The sequence below is a fragment of the Impatiens glandulifera genome, chromosome 6, assembly GCF_907164915.1.
Source record: "Impatiens glandulifera chromosome 6, dImpGla2.1, whole genome shotgun sequence".
Taxonomy (NCBI): domain Eukaryota; kingdom Viridiplantae; phylum Streptophyta; class Magnoliopsida; order Ericales; family Balsaminaceae; genus Impatiens; species Impatiens glandulifera.
In genome coordinates, this window is record NC_061867.1 from 46,455,798 (window position 1) to 46,472,399 (window position 16,602).

Consider the following 16,602-nt stretch of genomic DNA (forward strand, 5'->3'; position numbering starts at 1 on the left):
CAAGTATTCATTTACTCTCATATATATATATATATCCAAATTAACCACAGTTTTCGACCCGGCAATCCAGATACTTTAAAAATTAAGCATCATTATATATATAGATTAGTTAGTTAAAAAGTTAAACTTATATTGTTAAAATGTCTCACGTAATCAAATTTAGTGTTGAATTAAAAATATAAAGTGTTATTAGCCTAGTTGGTTAAAGAGTTTTACTTGTTTTTGTTAGGTTGCAAGTTTGAACCATACTTATAACTTTTTTAATTTTATTTTTAACCGTTTTAAGTTTATGGGCGGGTCAACCCACAATCCGACCCAAGTATCCATTTACTCTCACATATATATCAAAACTAACCACAACTCACCCGAGAATCCGAAAACTTTAAAAATTAAACATCATTACAATATATATAGATTTATTTATTATTATTTTCAAATTTTACTTTTACTTAGTCAATAAAGAGTAATAATAATTAATAAAAAGAAATTGGTTTTCTAACCAATTCTTAAGTTATAACTTGAGGAGATTCTAACTATCTATGTAATTTACTTATTTTTCTCTTAAATTAAAGTAACAAATATTTATTATATTTTTTGAATTATATATATAATTAATAATTTTAATACTATAAAAATTGCATTACTAAAATCTCTTTCACCCAATATCATCTAAATTATCTTTCAATAATGCATTATTAACTTTAACCATTCTCAATTCCCATTATACTTAAGCATTCGACTACACCTATTGACATGATCTTTGGCTTTAACTCACCCTCTGTAGGAAAATCTTACCGTCTTCAAAGATGTATTCTTAAATATTCGATTACACCTTTTGGCATTATTTTAGGCTACTAATGTTTATTTTACTCATGTCGAAAGGTGTAATCGAATTTTGTGAGAAAACTTAAAAGTTCGTCCATGGAGAGTGATTTAGACTTAAGATCATGTCAAAAAGTGTAATCGAATGTTGAAAATGTCGGTTTAAGTTAAACATTATAATAAATACTGATAAATTCAAGTGGGATGCACACATAACACATAAAAATAAAAATAAATTCAATAAAAAAAAATTATAATAATTTAAAAATATGTACTCAATATGTCTTATACTTAATAAATAAAATTAGGATAAAAAATTTAATTATATATATATATCATTATTAACTAATTTTATTATTATTTAATATTAGGATAATAAATATAATTATTTTTATTATATTTTTTTATATGATTATGGAAAATTTATATAATATATATAATTATTCAAAATATAAATTACACAATAAATATATATATATATATATATATATATAATTATTTTAACAATTATAGATGGTATAACGGTAAAAGTGTTAACCTTTCATCCTTAAGAACATGATTCGAATCTCTATAAAAATAATTATTATATGTGGGTGCACGAATATTGGTATTGGAAGTGAGAATGTCAGTTTAAGTAACGCAAATATTGAAGTGAGAATATCGCTTAAGTAACGCAAACATTGGTAAGAAAACCTAAATGTTCGTCCACGTGGCACGTATGGTCATTTCATTTGTTGTAATAAAAATTTTTCAAACTTTATATACTTGATAAATTAAAAAATATAAGGAAATATTAAATTTGGATATAATAAAACCAATTCTAAGATTTAAATAATATTATTTATATTTAAAATATTTATACATAAATAATATTTTTTATATTTTTTTTACGGTGCATTCATGTTAGTTATTATAATATAGAATTTGTAGATTATTATTATATATATTATAAATATTTATATATAAAAAGAAATAAATATTGAATATTAAATATATAAATATAAAATTATTAATAAGATAATATATATTTTATATAATTTGTGTGAAAAAAATATATTTATATAAAATTAATGAAAAAAAATATATATGTACTTGAGAGATAAAAAAAATAAAATCAATAATTTTGGGAGTAAAAATTAATAGTAATATATCTACATCACCCTTATACAACACCTCAAAAAGGAGAAATATAAAATAACACATCAATACTCAAAAATAAATCAAGTTATATATATCATTACTAAAAAATAAATGAGTATTATGTATAGACAATTATGTTAGAGGAAAGAAACTCATATAAAATATGTAAAAATGTGATGAAGACTTTAAACTCTTGTGAGAACGATAGGTGTCACTCTAGAATTTTTTATATCTATTATTTTCACTCTAGATTTTTTTATATCTATTATTTTCATTTTTTACTTTTACTTAGTCAATAAAGGGTAATAATTAATAAAAAAACTGAAATGCTTTTTCTTACCAATTCTTAAGTTAAATATGAGAGTATCCGAAGAGATTCTAACTATCTATGTAATTTATTTTTATTTTCTCAAATCAAGAACACATATAAAATGGAGCATTCATGAATATAGATAGAGGAAAAAACAAAAGAAAAAACAATATGGCTCATTCACATTTTATTTGTTTGAGTTCTTATATGCTCTATTTGACAATGTTCTTTACCCTGTCATTTACTTACATCAAAGCAAACCCTAATTTAATCCCTGAAATTTGTGCCAAAACCATAAACTCTTCTCAATGCAATCAAGTTTTAGGCTCTACCTCAGGAGCCTCAACTTCTGATCTCAAGGGTCTAGGCTATATATCGATCAATATATCCCTCTCCAATGCTAAACAAACATCACAATACATTGAATCTCTCTTCGCCAAGGCCACCGATGAAATGCTCAAGACATCATATGGAGTGTGCGTTGAGAGTTATTCATTCACCATTGATGCTCTTGAGAAAAGCAAGAAATGTTTGGATAATGGAGATATTCCTAGTCTTCAAACATTCATATCAACTGCATTAATTGATGGTCCCATCGTTTGCGATGACAATTTTGAAGAACAATCACCCGCACCAGCCCAACTAATTGATGCCAACAAGAAACTGAAAGGTCTCATTAACATTCTTTTAGAAATTGGAGCGCGTTTAGGGAAAAGTAATTAATAGTTTGCAAAATTTTCATGTACTTGAGATGTTAAACAATAAAACAAAATATGAAATATGATTATCTTGGCCTGGTTGGTATTAGTATAAGATATAAGAGTAATTTATATTGAAAAATATTTATTTAATATATATAGAGTATACAACATACAATGCGCCAAAAATTGAATATAGGATATACAAAAACTTAAATGGAGTGATACAACAAGTTTAATTTCTTACAAAACTCATAATATTTGTCTCAAAAGTAATTGCACAGATATGAGATTAATTATAATTTGTCATGGGTGTTTTCTATTTAAATTATCATATTTGGACTGATTTTTTTACTAATTTGACCAATAGTTAACATGGAATGGGACAAGATACTATTTTATTTAAAGTTCTTAGATAAATACCATCATACTTTTATTATTACTGTTATTAAAGTTTAACTCAGACAATGTATATTTTTGTTTTCTAACAACTGAACAAAGAGATTCAAGAAATGTTGAGAAGTCATAAAAGAGAGAAAGATACCACAAAACATAAGTGTTATCAATCAACTGTAAGCGTATGTAAACATGCTAGCATAGTTCATGAACATTTTAATACTGTTAAGGTTTCATTATTTTTTTTTTTTAAATGTGGTTGTCAATTTTTTTTTGTGAATTATGTTATAATCATCTATCAACTAGGTTGTGTCGAGTTTGTTGTTCTACATTAATGTTATGGAATTTTTTCCTACAAACTTTACCATTTGGTTGTAATGTTCATTACTAAATGTTACTGGATGAAAATTCACAGTTTAAATATATATAAATAAACATATTAGAAAAGTAATAAGAATGTAGTATGACTAGACACTATTCTAATTTGTTAAATAAAAGATAGAACTATATGTATGTTTTTTGGAAGATTAAATATTTTTTTTTTTGAATTTGGGTGATTGAAATAATCCCAATCGAATTAAGTCTTTTAAATATAACAATTTTAATAATTTGAAATATGTCAAATGGACATACATATATTTCTATCATTTTCAAAATTCGAATCTAAATATTTACTGTGAAGTATTATTATTTTGAACAATTAAAACAAATAAATAAAGTAAGTGCAACCTTGAAAAAAAATGCTCTTCTTTGACCCCAAAAAATATACATATAGACATAATACTATAGATATTGTCATATTAAGTTAATCTAAGATATTTCTATTTGATTCATATAATTTATCTATATAGATTAATGAAATACAATAAAAATTATGTTAATGAAAGAGTGAGATAGATTAATTATTTTTAAGATAGGTTGATTCAAATTAGCAAAGAATTTAGTGCAATAACAATAACAATAGAAATAAAATATTATTTATGTATAAATATTTGAGAGAGATAATATTATTCAAATTTAATTAATTTTGAATTATTTTTTTAAATTTAATTTAAATCAAAATTTAATGTTAATATATATTTTTAAATTCAACCAATATTTAAAGTTACCAAAATTTGAGTTTAAAATTTAATTTAATTTATTTGAATAACACTTAAAAAAATATCAAATTTATATACGGTTGCATTGACTAATCATTTAAATGGACAAAATTCATTAAGTGGGAATTTATATAAAATACTAGTTTGACCTAATATTAGGTCTACTAAAAAAATCATATAAATAATTTATTTGCATTTTTTTTATATCTATATTGATTTTAATTATTTAGTAAATATTGTAAAAAAAATAAAAAAAAAATAAATTTTATATAATTAGTTGATTTAAAATATATTATTAGGATAGATAATTGGACAAACATTTGAAACTATTTAATATATATATATATATATATATATTAATTAATTAATTAATTAAAATGACTCGAAATTTGCGAAAGATGTCTCATTCCCATTAATACAAAAGAACGAAGAGAGCTAGACTCAAAGCTTAAAAAAATATCTATGCATATTATGTATAATAAACGTTCTCGTGTAGATTGAGGTATTGAAATCACCGTTTATACTCACTCGGGCGGTTGTCCCGATGACTATCTCAAGGGAAAACATATCGATTCCCCCAGATACACCCTGAAAGCTTAAAAAATAAATAAATTACCGAAGCCAAGAAGTTGAAACTCTCTCTACAACTATACCAAGAATAATCAAACTTTTAAAGAATTGCGGCCCATGGCGAAAACAACCAAAATATAACTTAACGGGACCTCACGTCTCAACCACCTTCCTTACGAGTTAAGAGTTTGGAAAATCGTCTACACAAGATTAAATTTATCTTATATATCTTAACATATAAGGAAAATAAAATCGGGCTTCTTGAGTGAGACCATCTCTACTTATTGCAGGAATGCTCGTAGCAGAATCCCAAACACATTTCGAATCCTAGTTACCATGATTCGTGAATAGAATCAAGGTTTCTTATGTTTTCTAAACATCAGTTGAGACAGAATAAGGAATAATCCATCCCCAATTATATTTTATCAAAGCTCCCCACGCCACAGATAAATAAGGCACCATAAAACATGACATAGTAACATGCCTCCCTTCCATGCAATGAGAGATAACAAAACACCTAGTCGATATTTCAACAAGTTGTGAAGATCATTTTGTAAAGAAAAAGGGAAAAAGATTATGTTGAAATATTCCCTAAAGTCTTGAAAGGCGACGACTTTAATCTAGTTGCGAAGGCCATTTCGCCAAATTAAAAGCAAAAGGATCCCTCACCACGACCGATCAATATTTCAACCAGTTGCGAAGGAAACTTTGTTAGACTAGAAAGAGATAAACTGCAAATCCGAACAACTCCTCTCATAAACAATCCCTAACTGAATTGTGATTTTTCAGCCAGCTATGAAGGTCATTTTGTATAAAGACCTCTCCAAAGCCCTAGGCATCCACGATTATTATTATAATCTTACTAAAGCCCTATCTATATATAGGCACAATAGGTCATTTTTATGATTTTTAAATCCCCATTTTTTATAGGTATCTATGTTGGTAATTGTCATAACCTATCCCCTTAGAGTGATTATTATCACCATCCCCAAGTAAGTCCTATTTTATGATTGCCGTCCATGGAAGTCATTATTATGACCAATCTCCATCGGCAAATTCCATCTCTTGATGGACATAGCGTGATTGTTATCACTATTCCCCACGAGAGTCCTATTTATTGATAGGTATCCAAAAAGAAGTCTTACATGTAGTTGATAAGAATACTTCCTAGTCAAGTCCTATCTCTTGATATGTATCATCAATCATTTTTATGACAAAACCCTACTAAGACAACCTTCAGGGTTATTATAATAATTCATTCCCAATCGAAGCCTTGTCATCTTGTAGGCATATAGTAAGACTATCGTGATAGTCTATCTCCAACAAGATTCAATAGATAAAAAATGATCGTTGTAGCAATCCGACCTATAAATCACTATTATGATTCATCCCCAACATCTGTTTCCATTTAGATTCTATCCTTCTACCTTATTATAAGTTGAGGCACAAATTTTAAATGTTCGTATCACAACAGTGGACCCACGTTTTCGAAAAAAAAGTTTGTTTTATTTAAACTCGGTTCGAGAGGGGCATTCTGTAAGCATGAAAATTTGACATATCCCAATTTATAATAATATTTATAATTTTAAAATAATATTTTGAATTTTTAATTCAAAATAATCCAAAGAAGAGTTCAAAATTAAATTAGGATTAATTATTGTAATAATTAAACCCTAATTAAAAAAATTAATTAAAGACCAAAAATAATTTGGGATTAAATATTGTATTCATTTTACCTAAATTAAATCCAAAAGGGGTTGAAATAAGTTAATTATAATTTTAATTATAAATTATGTGTAATTTATAGCTTAAAATAATTAAATAAATACCCCAAAATATTCAAAAATAAAAATACATGGACATAACTTTTATTATGTTTTCAAAAATATTTTTGTATATTAATTTGGTGAAGAAAAATATAAGAAATGGTTAAAAATTCGATATCAATTAACCCTTTTATTATAAATAAAAATTGACGATCACGTGTGGTAGAAATAAGATTTAATATTTTCAGTAGGATCCGTGGCCATCGGATGAACCTCGATTTTCATCCGGTGCCCAGAAATACATCGCGTAGCCGGTTGGATCCATAGCAATGCGCGCCCAGGTCGCAACGGAACGACTAATGCCTCGTTAGCCAGGACGCTAATGGAACACCATCGTCTGATGGAACGCCAACGGATCTCAACGACGCATTCTAAACGATAATGTTTTGGTCTTCTTCTTCGTTGAGACAGTGCGAACGTCGGAAAATCGCGCTAGATGCCGACGATCTTCCAAAACCTTATCTTCATTATTCCTCATCCTTATCCCTCCAAATTTCGTCCATGTGCACGTCTCTCCATCTCCACCATTTCACCTAGGGTTTGAATTCAAATCCTACCCTAGAACTAGACTCACGAGGATAAATCAGAAATCAAAGGGATAAACTTCAGAAGTAAAATTGAATACGAATTCGTCTTCAAAGCCGACCTAGCTTGGGTATAAATACTCCCTAGGTCTCCTTCTTTCAATTAATCAAAAATTAATCAAAAAGAATTCAACAATCATAGCCTATTCGAAAATCTTCATCGGAGCTCCGGTAACTTCTTTTGAAGAAACTTTTCTGGTTTCCAAGATTTAATTCAGAGTTTTGGAAAGCTTCTTTAAGATCATAAGACTGTTCTCTAATCAGAAGTAAGTTTTCAATCAACCTATGATTCATGTTGTGATTCAAAATTGAAAATTTCAATTTCAATTGGGTTGAACTTATTTCTTGTTCAATTTCGTAGTTTTATAGTTGAAATTGATCCTCAGATGATTTCCAAGCTTTCTATCAAAATAAATTTCATCAATTCAACCCCATTAAAAAACCCAAATTTGATTTGTAAATCTGAAAATGTTATTTTTTGTGTTCTTTAGCTTTTGAGCTTGAATTTTGATTCAAATAGCTGCCTAACATATTTGTAAACATGTTAAAATGAATTTTAAATCATATAACATACATCATGATCATGATTGATCGAACTGAAAATTTTCAAATAATATTTTGAATTTTAATTTTCAAACTTGTTACAGAGCTTGATTGATGTTCCTGTTTTGGCCATGTTTGATTATAAACACTATTTGGAAGCTGTTGAAACAAAATTAGGCCATGAGATGACCTAATTCGAAGGTTACCATATCTTGCCCTAGTAATCATTTAAAAAAATTGATTATCTTAGGCTCGATTGATCCCTACATATATTGTTTTAATTAATTTATATGTGATTTTAATATTTAAATCATATATATATATATAAGTTATTAAATAGAATATATTACATCAATTTTGACCTTTTAAAATGTAACGTTACTTTTTACTTTTGAGTTTTTTTTATGTTTCTGATTTAACCTAAAGTTAATGTTGATTGTCCACATTTGTGTGGATTTTTTTTTTGTTTTTGTTTAGAATATATAGACAAAGCATAAAAAATGTATAATAAAATAAATGCTGGAAAGAAAATATACAAGTTTAAAGATACCTAAGTTGGGAAAGGGAGCCACCTAAGTTGGGAAAGGGAGCCGATTTATAATTGATGCAAGGCAGGGTTAGTGAGCTACTAATGATTTGGGTCTAATCCAGGAAACTAAGTTGAGACAGAGTTTGATTGATTGTTATTTGGGATAGGCAGTTATTTTTGGGAGTTGGGATCGGTCTAATAGAGGTGGGACTGGAAACAAGGCTACTGAATCTGCTGTTGGCCAAGTTAATAAGACTAATATTAGAACATTCAGATTATCAGTGTTGAAGAAGTTCAAAGACAGGAAAATCCTAATAATAGAAAACATAATTCTGACCAGGAACATGTTATTCAATCTAGAGAAGGTTGGAACAAGGCTTTTGACGCTGGTCTGAGAAACATTGAAGTCCCGGATGCGACAGACCCGATCATGGACGAATGTGATACTTATAAAACCCAGTCCTTATCAATTAGCAATCAATCGGTTGCCATTGAGGATAGTGAAGACAGTGAGGCATATGACTTTTCTGATGATGAGATTGATGAAACTGAAATTGAACAGCAGCAGCATATGGCTGGAATTCAGAGCAGATTTGAAATAAAGGAAGTTAACCCCTATATTCATTCATGAATGTTATGACATGTAACGTAAGAGGTCTTAATGACCCACTGAAATGCAAAGAAGTTAAAAGAATTATTGAAAACCAGAAAGTGGCAATCACTGGGATTCTTGAAACCAAAGTCAAATGCAGAAATACGGAAAAGGTTTGCATGCATGCTTTGTGTTGATAGTGGTTAGGATTTAAGTCATAACTCGAACTCAAGAACATGAAGGATTTGGATAGCCTAGGACCCTACCATTACTGAAGTTGAATTACTGCATTCAAACGACCATGTTATTATGGTCGAGGTCAAGGATATAGTTGTTGGAATGTGTTTTCAGCTAGCCATAGTTTATGGCAGCAACTCAGGTTTTGAAATAAGGCTGTTATGGAGTTTCCTTAGGACATGGATTGACAATGACAAGTCTTGGACTGTTCTAGGTGACTTTAATATCACGAGAGTTGAAATAGATCGAAGCCCAGAATCTAAAATTACGCAAGACATGATATATTTTAATGAATGTGAGGGATATAGGCTGCATCGAGCCTACTAATTCTGAAAACTACTACACTTGGTCGTCAACTAGAGGAGACGGGCATGTTAGGAAAAGTTGAAATGATAGGGGACTTATCAACGAGGGCTGGACGGTTCAGTGTTCCCAAGAAGCCGACAACATGTTTTGAATCCGGGTATTTCAGATCATTGTCCGATCAAGCTCCTCTAAGAGAAAGAAGAGAGGTTTAGACGACCATTCAAGTTTTTCAACTTTTGGATGGAAAGTGACAAGTTTAAAGAGATATTTTATAGTGTGTGGGCTGAAAATGTTAATGGTACAAATATGTTCCGAGTTTTTGTAATGCTAAGGCTCCTCAAGAACCAGATACAAAAATTTGACAAGAAAAAGTTCAGCAATATCTCCAAAAGAGTGTTGGCGGCCAGAATTGAATTGGAAGACATCCAAGGCCAGAATTGAATTGAAAGACGTCTAAGGTCAATTACTTGGAGGTGATAATGTTGTTCAACTTAATGAGGAGGAGAAGGCTGCCCTTAGCAAATTTAGGAACTTGAGCTTATTAGAAGAAAGCTTTGTAAATAAAAGTCAAGACAGAACTAGCTTTCTTTCAGTGACAAAATACAACTTTCTTCTTTCGAAAGTGCTCAACCAGGAACTTGCAAAACAATGTGTATAGGCTGATGAATGACGATTGTGAGTATGTAAAAGGACAACAAGTTCATAACCTTGTTGTCCAGTTCTACAAGAAGATTATGGGCACCAAAAATCAACAACCAACCATTTGAATACGCTATACCAGATCATCGACAAGTGAATTTCGGTAGAGGACAAACATGATATCATTAAAGTGGTCACGAGGCAGGATGTCAAGGTATATTTTTTTAGCATCAATAGGAATAAAAGCCCTGGACTGAATGGTTTCAATGTCGAGTTCTTCAAGGAAAACTGGACCGTTGTGGGTAATGATGTAACCGAGGGGGTGTTGGAATTTTTCAGAAATTGAAACATGAAAACAATGGAATACTACAGTTCATACATTGAACCCTAAGACTAAGGTGCCCGAAAAGATTCAGGATTTTATGCCAATATCTTGTTGCAACATGATTTCTAAGATATTTAGTTTAAGTTAGTCCGCATTAAATCCCGGTCGAACTATATCTCACAATATTTTACTCATGCAAAACCTTCTTAAAGGTTATGGAAAAAGATATATAACCCCGAGAGTGACTTTTAAAATAAATATTTGAAAGGCTTTTAGCTCGGTTAGATGAAAAACTATTTAAGATTTTATGGTTGTGCCTATTTTTCGATTATTTATATAGACTAGATATTGCAATGCATTTCTACCTCTCGTTTTGTAGTTAGCGTCAACGAGATTCATGGAGGCTACTTTAAGGGTGAAATCGGGGTGAGGCAGGGGGTCCCCCCTCTTCGTACCTTTTCTTCGTAATCATGTAGATCTTTGAGAGCGTCTTTAAGACGTTCTGAAAGAATCGACCATACAGTTACTGTCCTTTGTGTGAGATGGAAGAGATTACCCACTTATGTTTTGTCGACGGCCTATTCATTCTAGCACACGCGGACGTCGATTCCATTAAAATCGTAAGGGGTGTAGTAAATTTCTTTTATGATGTTACATGTTTAACTATCAATGAAGAAAAATGTTTGGCATTCTATGGCGGAGTAAAGGTGGAGACGAAGGCTGAAATATATGGTATCATGGGTATTGCGGAGGGTATCTTTCTGTTGCGTTATTTAGGGATCCCGTTAACCCCAAAACAAATTCAAGTCATACACTACTTACCATTGATTGAAAAGGTTAAAAAAGTTATTTCGGGGTGGGCAACAAAGAAATAATTGGACGCAACAACTTGTTCTTCTGAAAAAGGTGATGAAAGAGTTAGATTCAATGATGCAAGACTTCATTTGGGGAAGCCGAGGGAATTGGGAAAAAGTAAAGTAGACAGACCTACGTAAACCGAAGGAGGAAGACGAAATTGGGCTAAAAAGTTGTATTGAGGGGAATAAAACACTCACATTCAAGCATCTTTGGGCAATTGAGCGAAAATGGGATTCACTTTGGGTAAGATGGTTCACTCTCGATTTATGAAAAGGGAAGCGTGCATTTGAACAAGAAAACTAAGGAAGGAATGAGTTGGTCATTAAAGAAAATTATAAAGCTCAAAGACAACATCACATATTTCTTCGACATACGATAGGGAGATGGCCAAGACACATTGTTTTGACATGACCCATGGTTTGAAAACCAGCCACTAGTTCTTAAAGAAGAGTTCCAAAATATACGTATAAGAAGGGATTGCTTGGATACCACGGTAATAGACGTAAAAGATGGGTAATGGGGTTCGCTTACATCAACAACATTCACTTTCATGATAGAGACGACATACATACATGGGAAGCCGAAGAAGACGAGAAGCAAATTTCTAGCAAGGTATGGAATGCTATTTAGGAAAGAGAGCATGTTGTTGGGTGAGCTCCACTTATTTGGTCTTCTAGATTATCTTGAAGCATCAATTCATACTTTGATTAGTTTTTCGAGGGAGGCTAAATACACAGGATTAGATTCAAAGATATATTGACATATCAGATGCTAACTGCCTATTATTCGAAGGAAACGACGAATCTATAGATCACCTCTTAGGTGGATACCCGTTTACTTGATTGGTTTGGTGCAAGTTTGCTTAGGCTATGGGTTTATCAAGTTTTCTGAGGAATTGGGAGGAGATCAAAGGGGCTGCAATAAATAGAGCCAAAGACTAAGAAGACAACTGAACTTTCCAGACGTGAATGGTTTGTACATTTCAGAATAAATTTTTATTGTATTAATTTGTATATTAGCTCTTATAGTTTTGAAACATTTTTTATTTGAAAGATAAGAAATGGAGAAACAGAAAGCCCATGAAAGGTATATGAAGTTGCAAGAACAAAGAAAAAACGATCGGAAAAAGAAAGATTTAAGTATGAAATTGATAGATGTATTATTAAAATGTATGTTTAATTATCTTACTACAAGAATACAATTATAACATGATCTTATGAATCTTCGTTATTCTTTATATTTAGCTTCATTTTGTATCAACTCTAAATTAATGATCTAGATTACAATATTACCAAAAAACAACCCATATTTTTAGAGTTTTTATTTTTTAGAAGTGGAAACCATTTTAACTATGGAGATTATTTTTTCTATAGAGAATGACATTTTGTGAGTAATATTAGTTGGGTTAGTGGTACTACATAGCCTTTGGTGAGTAATATTAGTTTTTAGTGACATGTATAATGAAGTCACTGAGAAGTAATATCTATATAAAAAAAATATTGAAAAAAAGTTTATACCGATCGGTTAAAATACCAATGATGTTACTCTATACCTATTGGTTAAAATATCAATCGATGTTACCCTATACCGATCGATTAAAGTTCAATCGGAATTCCTTAAATTTGAAATACCGAGAGAGATTTTAGCGATCAGTGACGATTGAATTAAATTTAATCGGCATTTCCCTATACCGTAATCAAGGTATTACCGATCGGCATAGAGGATTTTTTACTATGATCGGGAGCATTGTCTTCACGTCCGACCGTATGTCTTCTAACCGAGATAGTAGATGCCTCTTAGTGTCTCACCTATGTCGCAATCGAGGCCCACTTTAAGCGCCCGCTCAACTCGAGAGACTAGATCCACCTATAAAAAACAAGCATATGTACAATGTACGTGGGAGAATTCGAAATAACCTTTTAAGGCATCAAATGTTTCACTTCTTGTAGGCGAATTCTATCTACCTGCTACTCCGCCTGATCTTTTTTCTTAAAAACATAGCTTAATGGATCACTTCTCAAAGAAGGGAATTTGTCGTGCTCGTCCCGGACATCTATAATTTTTCTCCTGGGAAAAACAGAAAGAAAATCTGATTTATCAATAGGTCCTTTGTTTCTTTTCTACTTTAGGATGAGAAAGCCGAGCATCTTTCTTAATCCATACCCTAGTAAAAGAGAGTTCCCTTCATACAAGTTTGCTAAGAGTCCCTTTAGTCATCTTTTTAGGATAAAAGACCTTTGCTGACCCGTGATAAGACTATACTTCCTTCCTCCTCCGGAACTGGCACCTCATCCTGAATGGGCTGAAGTGCTGTCTTGCACCTGAAAGTTCACCTGAACCTCATGCTCCACCTGCTCCCCATTCTTTCTTGTATAAACACAAAGCCAATCCATTTCATCTTGTGGTTACTCTATGCCTTCCCAACCCTTGGCCCGTACCTTATGTCTGTCTTATATGTGTGGAACCAGGTCTTTTTCAGTTTTAGCCTCCCTTCAAATACATATATAGGGTAGGTCTGGGTGGGTCATCCAATAGCTCTCCTGCATTTGAGGCTAATTTTGGATCTTGTTCACGCTTGCATGCATAAAGATGAGCTTTTGACAATAAATCCATTTCAGGTTCCAAACCGCGGGTTCACATCTTAGGAAATGCTAGAAGGGAATCCTTTTTCGTTTCTTCAGGGAGTTAGTTTCTAAAATTCTTTGTTATCTGGTCCCATGTCTTAGTCTTTTATTTGTTTTTTAAATGTCTTCAATCGAGTCAGCGGGAGGAGGTGCCTCCCTATAAGTGTGGTCAAGGCATTCTTAATCAAATTGGAACTCAAGAAATATTGAAACTGAGTTCGAGTGGCATTCCAAGATCAAGAGAAGATCAAGAAGAAGAGAATAACGAAGAACGACTTAATGGACCGTTCTTCATTCCAGATTCAGGTACGTTTCCGTAATTACAATATATCTCAATTTATCGACATAGAGTATACAGATTATTAATTAAGGAGTAGAGATTTAGACTAAGGAAAACTAACAAGGGGTGGGGGTTTTAAGTCTTCCAACCCTATATCGATAGCCCTCTTGAGTGTTCTTGAGAGATGAACCAAAACCTTTTTGTCTGATGAGAGAAACAAATAGGTAGGCTATCTATATGGGTTGGGGACCTAGCCCTAATATACCCATTTATTATTCGGCCCATCAACAAAATAATAAATGGTATTTATGCTTCTACACAAATATATCCCCATATTATTATAGATGTCTAAATAAGACTCATAATCTTTATATTTTAATAGATCACTTTAATTGGGTTTTAATATTTATTATAATAACAACTAATATACAATTATTAAATAATATAAGTACCCAAATATTGGAAATAATTCCAACATTTCACCCTAACCAAAACTTATTCGTTCTTCAACATCAGTTTGGATTCAATCGTTCATTAGTCCTAACGTAGACATGAGGGGAGGCCCCACATATATGATTCATCTTTCTGAGCGAGAAAGAATATTTTAGACCGATATCTAGACAAAGGACCAAAGACCTCTCAATGAACATGTTATCATGGATATCTGAGATCCATTAAAAGAAAGCCGAAGCTCTGATTTTACCATCTCTTTCGGTTGCTAACTACAAAGACATTCGAGGGAGTAGGACTGATCACCTTACGTTTGGGTGGGTTCCGTTAGTAATGATTCCTCTATGATACCAAAATTTCCCCTCACGCCCACGAAGGAGTTGGTGTAAACTATATGACTTTCTTCAAGTATGGATATGGTTTTTCTTGTTCCTTCTCTTTGAGAAGAATAGAGACCTCGACTGATCCGTGGGGCATTAAGGTATATTTGTTTGTGAGCTTCCTACATTTTATGTTTTTTTTTGTTTGTTTGTAAGTTTTTATTATTATTTTTTTTTTAATTGTATTTTTACATTATATTTATATGCATTACTTACCTTTCGGGTTTTATTTTAGATTTTTTTTATTTTATTTTATTTTAAGTTTTTCTTTTCTTTGGATTTTTATTTTTTACATTATATTTATATGCATTAAGTTCATTTATTTTATTTTAACATTATATTAATATGCATGACTTACCTTTAAAATATTCTAAAAAAATACAATATCAATTTTTCTTATATTTTAAAAATAAAATATAATTATTTGAAATACTTGTTTTGGAATCCTTTAAAATTTCTTCCTTTTGATTCATCCTCCTGCCTACAAGAAAATTTGGATTTATTTTATACTGGCCTTTTGCTTATATCACATAATGACATACCTAACCACATACATAGGAACAAATGACTTTGGGATTAAGGTATTGCTTAGAAATGAATAGAATTTGGATGATTCTTGATGATGAAATTGTAATTTTAATAAATTACCAAATATTTGTATTAGAGAACACCTATTTTGGTCACCTATTTTGGTCGACACGTGGGACATAACGTCGATGATCTTTCTCACGTGTAACAAAGCACCAGGGTAGAAAACAAAATCTCATTAGGGTGTGTATATTTACCTATGAATTTTATTTTTTTCATAATTACATGAGAATAAAATTATGCGGAGACTCTTATAAAAGCCAAAACTAGTCTAATATTGTTAAAAATCATATTTTTTCATATTTGTAGTCATCATCAAACATTTGGGTAAAATGAGTTCTAAAAAAATTGTTTCAACATCTAGTGTGACAACATTTGAGAGTAAGATAAGTTATACAATTTTAAAAAATAGAAATATTATTAAGTAATAATACCTCTTTGTAAATAATAATAATTTATAAATACCTCTTAAGTAAATAATAATAATTTATAATTATATATATATATATATATATATATATATATATATATATATATATATATATATATATATATATATATATATTTGAATTCATAAATTTATTAAAACTCTTAAAATAAAATTATTATTTAAAATAATTTATTTACTATATAAATACCTCTTAAGTAAATAATAATAATATATTATTAAATATATATATATATATATATATATATATATATATATATATATATATATATATATATATATATATATATATATTTGAATTCATAAATTTATTAAAACTCTTTAAATAAAATTATTATTTAAAAATAATTTATTTTA